This window comes from Symsagittifera roscoffensis, chromosome 10 (genome assembly GCF_963678635.1).
Source record: "Symsagittifera roscoffensis chromosome 10, txSymRosc1.1, whole genome shotgun sequence".
In the NCBI taxonomy this organism is placed as follows: Eukaryota; Metazoa; Xenacoelomorpha; order Acoela; family Convolutidae; genus Symsagittifera; species Symsagittifera roscoffensis.
The window spans coordinates 18,072,672-18,079,775 of NC_087071.1; positions in this window are offsets into that span (position 1 = coordinate 18,072,672).

Sequence of the window (7,104 nt, forward strand, 5' to 3'; positions counted from 1 at the left end):
ACTTAAACGGCAGTCGGAACAATCAAGGCTTCGCCCTGATATGAGCAGTCTTGTCTTTGTTTTTGCCGACACACTTTACAGATGTTTAAAGACTTGTCTATGGATTCCAATATCATAAACCCACAAATTGTGCGCCTATCCAGTGCACATTTTGGCCTCGTAGTGTTTTTTAAAAAAATTAAAGTGAAAACGTGATTAGTTGGAGATCAATCCTATAGTAGAGCGAAGTGACCACAAAAAAACTTCAGGAATAGATTCGTATGATCGCAAAACAATTTATGCTAAATTTATCCAAAAGATCTATTTTTTGTAATGGATGGCCTTCTTAGCCCAATGCGAAGACAATTTTGCTTATTGTTCAGAGAACTATTCCGAAAAATGGGACCCAGTAGCTGGAAATCTCAACATGACTTTCTCCCGTGTTCTCATACATAAAATTATATCAAAACCATCCACCCGAGTCCTAGTTCGGATCTTACAAAATTCAAATATGCGTTACCATTGAATTACCATTTTGCACAGATTTGGCAGTTTATAAATTGGTGCCAAAGTGGGGGTGGGGGTTAAAGAGATCTTCCAGTTGGTGCTTTTAGTGTGTTATTCAGTTGAGTGTTAATAATATGATTTAAGGCTAAACTTTAAAGTTCAAACGTTAAAAAAAGTACTGGTTTCAAATAATTTGCATATATTTGGTACGTACTTTACTATTGTCAGAATATTCTTCTTTTAAAAAAGTTGCCTTCAAATTTTGAACGCCAAACCAGAAATGAATTTGAAATAACTTATTCTTTGATCAATTGAAGGTAAGAACCTTATCGATGCTGTGTCGACAGTGGGTGAAGTCAACAGTTCGACAAGACTTAAAGCCGACGGGACTTCAGACCAAAAATAAAACTTTCCAACTGAACCAAAAATAGGTTGCTACAATTAATATGATAGTTTTCTGAGTTTAATACAAGAAAATTGCTTGATAAAAACCAGGGGCGGATTTAGGGAAAACGGGATCCCCCTCAGTGATTCGACCACTCACCAACCAGAGGGTCACCCCTTTGGTGTTACTTTCTGAGATCCATTTTTGGACGATCAAACCTTAAGTTTTTCTGGTACTTTCGGCGCCATTATATACTAATTTTGAAGGGCAGCGCACGCTAAAAACGCAATTTTTTGGTGAAAATTTTTCAAAAATTGCCCAAAAACGGCATTTATGACCGGTTTTTTTTCAAAATTGTGGTTGCGGCGCTGATTTGTTCAAAAAAGGTCGGTTATACTATTTTGGGAGCGCTTTAAAAATCAATTTGGTCGACTAAAAAAAATCTAAAAAAACGAAAGTTTTCTAGGCCGTTAAAGCAATCATTTTTTGAAATGCATAAACTAAATCGAAAAAATATTTTGTGGTTTTTTCAAGCATTGGGTCCCTCCGTTCTGAGACAACCCCCGGTTGGGCAAATGAGATGACAACTATTATAGGTAAATAGAATATTCTGAGAACTAAAGACGCCAAATAAAATTCAGCCTTAATGAGAAATAGGTAACCCTTCAATTTAATCATTTATATATATCTATGCGCTATCATACGCGCAATCTCAATTTTTTACTGTTGTTATTCGAAAAACAAAAATTCGATTGAATAAGTTTTCACTAAAAATTCAAAACATCTCAGAATATTAGTTGCCTCAATTTTGATGCTTTTTTTGCCTTCAATAATTCAAAATTCCTTGTATAAAACAGGCTGATTTTTTTCGGCTGCATGTTTTTGTCTTCTTTTTGTCCAGTCGTTTCATTTCGGTAGCCTTCAAGTTTTTGTTCATATAAAACATAAACCCTAAAACGTTTATCCATATACCTTGACAATAATGAATTAACATATTCCAAGATATGCTTATCAGCACAAAAAACAAAGAAATTCTGCAAATGAAATTTCTGCAAAGAACTCGAGATGTCATTTTAATCTTTCGCTCACATTCTGCATAATCTCAAGTAATGTTTCCGATAATATCTTTGTCACCTTCATTTTGATCTATTCTAGGATGATTTTCACGAAATACAAATAAAAATAGCAAGATAGGATTGAAGATGTTGCAATTCTAATCTTCTCTTGATGTACCAGGCATTAGTTTTAATTGAAGTTGCCGATGACCTTAACATTGCTTGCTCCAGCAGTTCTCCAGGATACTTATCAACAGATTACAAACAAATGTTGCTATTTAGAAGTTTGATTTTGCAAGATGAAAGTTTTGTTCAAATGATGAATCATTCTAATAGATGTTTCCGTAAATTTCTCGTAGTAGCTTCCCAGGCTGAGTATTTGACGCATGTTTCGAACTTCACGCAAAAGTTCTTATGTTATAACCGTCATGTTTTATTTTTTTCACGACACCACCCAGGTCGACCTCCATAGACCATAAATGCTAATTATACAGTTCGATAAACTAACTCTATGAAAAAATACTTCATTCAAATTTTATACATTTTGCTAAAATAGTGTCATTGATTTTTCTTTGTTCTTGTTTTGGCATAAATGTCGGTGTATCCTACTAAATAAAAAAAAATTGGTAAAAAAATGCTTATCATACAAGTTCTATATATGGAAATCGTATGACTAGCATTTTTTTGATGGAGGCAGCAAAAATTTTTCCAAGTAATTTTGAAATTGCCCAAAATTTTTTTCAACCGAAAGTCGAATTTTGTACTCAAACAAACATTTTCCAAATTTTTCCGTTTCTCTGGATAACTCTTTTTCAAAAACGCTAAAAACTTTTATTTTTTTTTGTATGACATGTTTATGTATGCTTTGATCAATGTCCGGGAATTTAAAAACTCAAATTTCAAAATCATCATTTTTGAAAATTTTTGCCAAATTTTGAAAGTGTGATGCTTTCAGTATATGTTTTGTGTGAGAAAGCTTTTTTACCTTTCACGTCGCTTCCAAAGCATTGTAAATGCAAGACGATCAAACCTTTGCTGATTCTAGTTTTGAGTAAACCATAGTTTTTGTCACCTGTGTTCGATTACGAACACATTCCAAAAATTCTGGGAAATTAAATTTTAAAAAACCATTATTAAAACGTAAAATTCTTTCATACAATTTCCATATACGAAAAACCATTAATCATAGACGTTACTTTTTTTGTATCTAAATCTGAAAGAAAACCTATACATAAGTTTTACCAAAAGCAAGTTATCTGCGTGTTAACTGCCACTGAGACTCTTGGTCAATTACCACTTCCTATTTATGTAAGAGTTGTTGGGTTAGTCTATTTTGGACAAATTTTTTAAAATTTTAAAACGAAAATTTTTGGATTTTATTTATGGAAAAGATGTTTATCATAAGTTCATTGTATAGAAAAAAGTATGCTATTTTCAGAAAATTTTCGTGATAATAATTTTGATCAATGTCCGGGAATTTAAAAACTCAAATTTCAAAATCATCATTTTTGAAAATTTTTGCCAAATTTTGAAAGTGTGATGCTTTCAGTATATGTTTTGTGTGAGAAAGCTTTTTTACCTTTCACGTCGCTTCCAAAGCATTGTAAATGCAAGACGATCAAACCTTTGCTGATTCTAGTTTTGAGTAAACCATAGTTTTTGTCACCTGTGTTCGATTACGAACACATTCCAAAAATTCTGGGAAATTAAATTTTAAAAAACCATTATTAAAACGTAAAATTCTTTCATACAATTTCCATATACGAAAAACCATTAATCATAGACGTTACATTTTTTGTATCTAAATCTGAAAGAAAACCTATACATAAGTTTTACCAAAAGCAAGTTATCTGCGTGTTAACTGCCACTGAGACTCTTGGTCAATTACCACTTCCTATTTATGTAAGAGTTGTTGGGTTAGTCTATTTTGGACAAATTTTTTAAAATTTTAAAACGAAAATTTTTGGATTTTATTTATGGAAAAGATGTTTATCATAAGTTCATTGTATAGAAAAAATTATGCTATTTTCAGAAAATTTTCGTGATAATAATTTTGGCAAACGCGAGTTATTTAATTCCAGAGTGTCGAAAAAAACTCATTTTAAAGATTCACTGCATGTACAAAATGATTATTTTGCTTTTTTCGTACACTTTTTTCAGTCTATGAAGTTGTTTGAAACTGCATGATAGAGAATTTTTTCACATTATGAACCTTAATTTTTTCATATTAAAAAACTTTCCTGTCAACCGGGTAAAAAACTTTGTACCTCATAGCTTTTGTTTTTTGCTGGTGCGATCAAGTTTTATTGTAAATAAAATAATGAAGAGCTTAATCATAATTAGAACATACTAGCATTAAAACTTGATCAACTCAAATTTAAGCTAGTTTGTCAGGTTGTGTATTGCAGCCACTTAGGCTATTCAGATGTCGGTTTGCGAAAAATCTCGATAATATCTTTTTAACCTAATATGTGAATCAAAAGAAGTAGTAAAATTATCCTGAAAGTGTTCGTAACTTGACAGTTTATAAAATTTGATTATAAAAAGGTTTATAAAATTGCAAAATCCAGATTTAATATAAGTTTTTGAGCGAATAATCAAAAGTCCAGATAGAAATTGAATTTAGAATTGAGGGAGAAAAAGCTGCGTCCGGCAATTATTGATCAATTATCAATTTGCTGCTGATATCAAAACGTTTTGTCACTCGATTAAAAAACTTTGGCTAAAATCTGGAATGTTCTTTATCAAATAATTCTGTGTTTTTTTTGCTGATCAATAAATTTATTCGCGCTTTGACATAAGAATATTTTTATCTGAATATCGTAAATTCCGGCACAAAATTTTCAGAATCCTGCGACAGGTTTTCTGAAGTATAGGTTCGAACAAAACAGCGAGTTTATTTTATAAGCAAAAAACAGCGTAAAGCAAAAACAAGATAAGTTTTGTATGCAGATTAGCCACCAAATGAAAATCATTAAATCACTTAGCAATTTTTTTGAGTAATGTAGACTATAAAAAATTTTCCGTACGTTTTTTCAATATTAAAAAAAATTAAACTCACAAACGTACTCATCTTCATTTAAACATTACTTTCAGTGCATTAAGACAGTTGCATGCCAAAAAAAGTTTAAAAAAGATCATAAAAATTAAGCTAGATAATCAGATACTTCAGGCAACCTTATCCACTTTTACTATTGCAAATTTCAAAATAAAATGTTCGTGTTGGCCGGTTCCAACAACTACTCTAAAAAAGACATGCCCAGTATCAACCACATACGTTTTATTATGCTTCGATATAAAACTGTTCAAAAAGATTTGAACTGAAAAAAAAACCTTTTGAAGGAGTAGCTTTTTTCTTTTAAATGAGTGATGGACCATCTCAATTACTGCTCATAAAATATTCGTCCAGAATGGTGCCAACCGATTAAGTTTTTGACTATGTTTGTAGCTATGTCAAACCAAAAGTAATTGTTTTTTTTTTAGAAATACTTTTGATTGGAATCTGAGTTTCAACAATTTTATTTTGATTTTTTTTTCTTTTTTCACAGACGCGCAATCGTCAAAAAATGAGTCAAAACTATGCAATGAGTTTAAGTGAACGTTTCTTTCGCGTAGCGCTTCACATTTAAGCAAAACTATCTAGACAAAATTATCACGCTTTATCAAAGCAATCTTTACTGCGATGCATTTACTTCAGTTTTTAGATCCCACACCAGCTGCTTATTTTGAATTGCCACCAAAAAATCAATTAAAACAGTCAAAAAAGCTGCTGCAAATTTCGCTGAAAACTGCTTGAGGACAAATAAAGCATTCAGACCAAATGATCAAAGACGAAATAACAAAAGTTTGCAAATCTTCCTTTGATGTCAATTGCTGGGCAAAAAAACGATGATACAAAAATATTCGTACGAAAATAACCCAATAACTGCATGCAAGCTGGCTTTACTTCTCATTTATTTGGATTAATTTTACTAAATATAAACCATTTGTATTGATCGCTTGAAAGCCAGCCGAACATTAAGAATAACAAACTATTATATTTTAACGATGAAAATGCCATTTTTTGGATTAAAATTGACAAATTAGCTTCCCAAATACACATTTATAAATTTGGGATGGTGAATCTCTGGCCTTCAGACAATTAAAAAGAACTGAAGAAATCAGAAAAGAGTGAAAAAATCTCTCTGACTTCAGATTTCATAGCATTAATTACATCTTAAATCTTGAAACAGAGCCAACGGATAATTGGAAAAGAGTCAATGGACGCAAAGCAACTAAATTACTCATTTTTGAAAAAAAACTTCAATTTTCGATTTTCAAACAAACAATTATACGACCTATAAACTCTTTGAAATTCAGGAGCAATGCATCAATAGTACTTTTTTGGTAAAATTAACCAAATTTGGGAAATTGGGATTTTTAGGAAAAGATTTTTTTCCACTGAGAAGTCTGAAAATTGAATTTCACTTTCGAAACTAGACACCGATCTCGTTTTTTCACACAAAATCAACTTTCATAATTGGGGAGTGCATTTTGCTTAACTTCTAGCTAATGAGCTTGGATTGAATTCAAAAAAAGCACATACGCCTAAGGGCTATCATATGAAATTTTTAAGTATGAAAGCACTTTTTTTTGTAATTAGCATAATGGCATGACACAATAAACTTAAAAAAAGAAAAAAAATTGTCAACTGACACTCGGAAAAGAGCAATGAACGCTAGGAAATAGAAACAAAAACTGACTTTTGACTTTTATAGACAAAAATTTATACGCTTAAAGGTCTTTGAATATCACGAACAATAAATGATTAGTGCTTTTTTGATCAACAGGAAACATTTTTAATTTCGCTAGAAATTCTTATTCCATTTTCGAAATTCCGAATTCCATTTTCGTAAATTCCATATTCTTAACCAGCAAATTCCATTTTCGTAATAAGTAAATTATATTTTCGAAACCAGAAGTCAATCCCGTTTTTCAAGACCTTTACACTTTCGCTAGTACCGTTTACACTCTTTTTAACAAAGGAAATGCACTGAGCTTAAAAAGAAGTTAAGTCAAACCGTGAAAAATCAAAAATGAGCGCAAACAACTTTTAAATGTTTACTAAGAAAAACAAAAAAATCGAACTAAGCTCATTACTCTTCTTCATAACGACCGTTTAAAATCTGAATTACATTA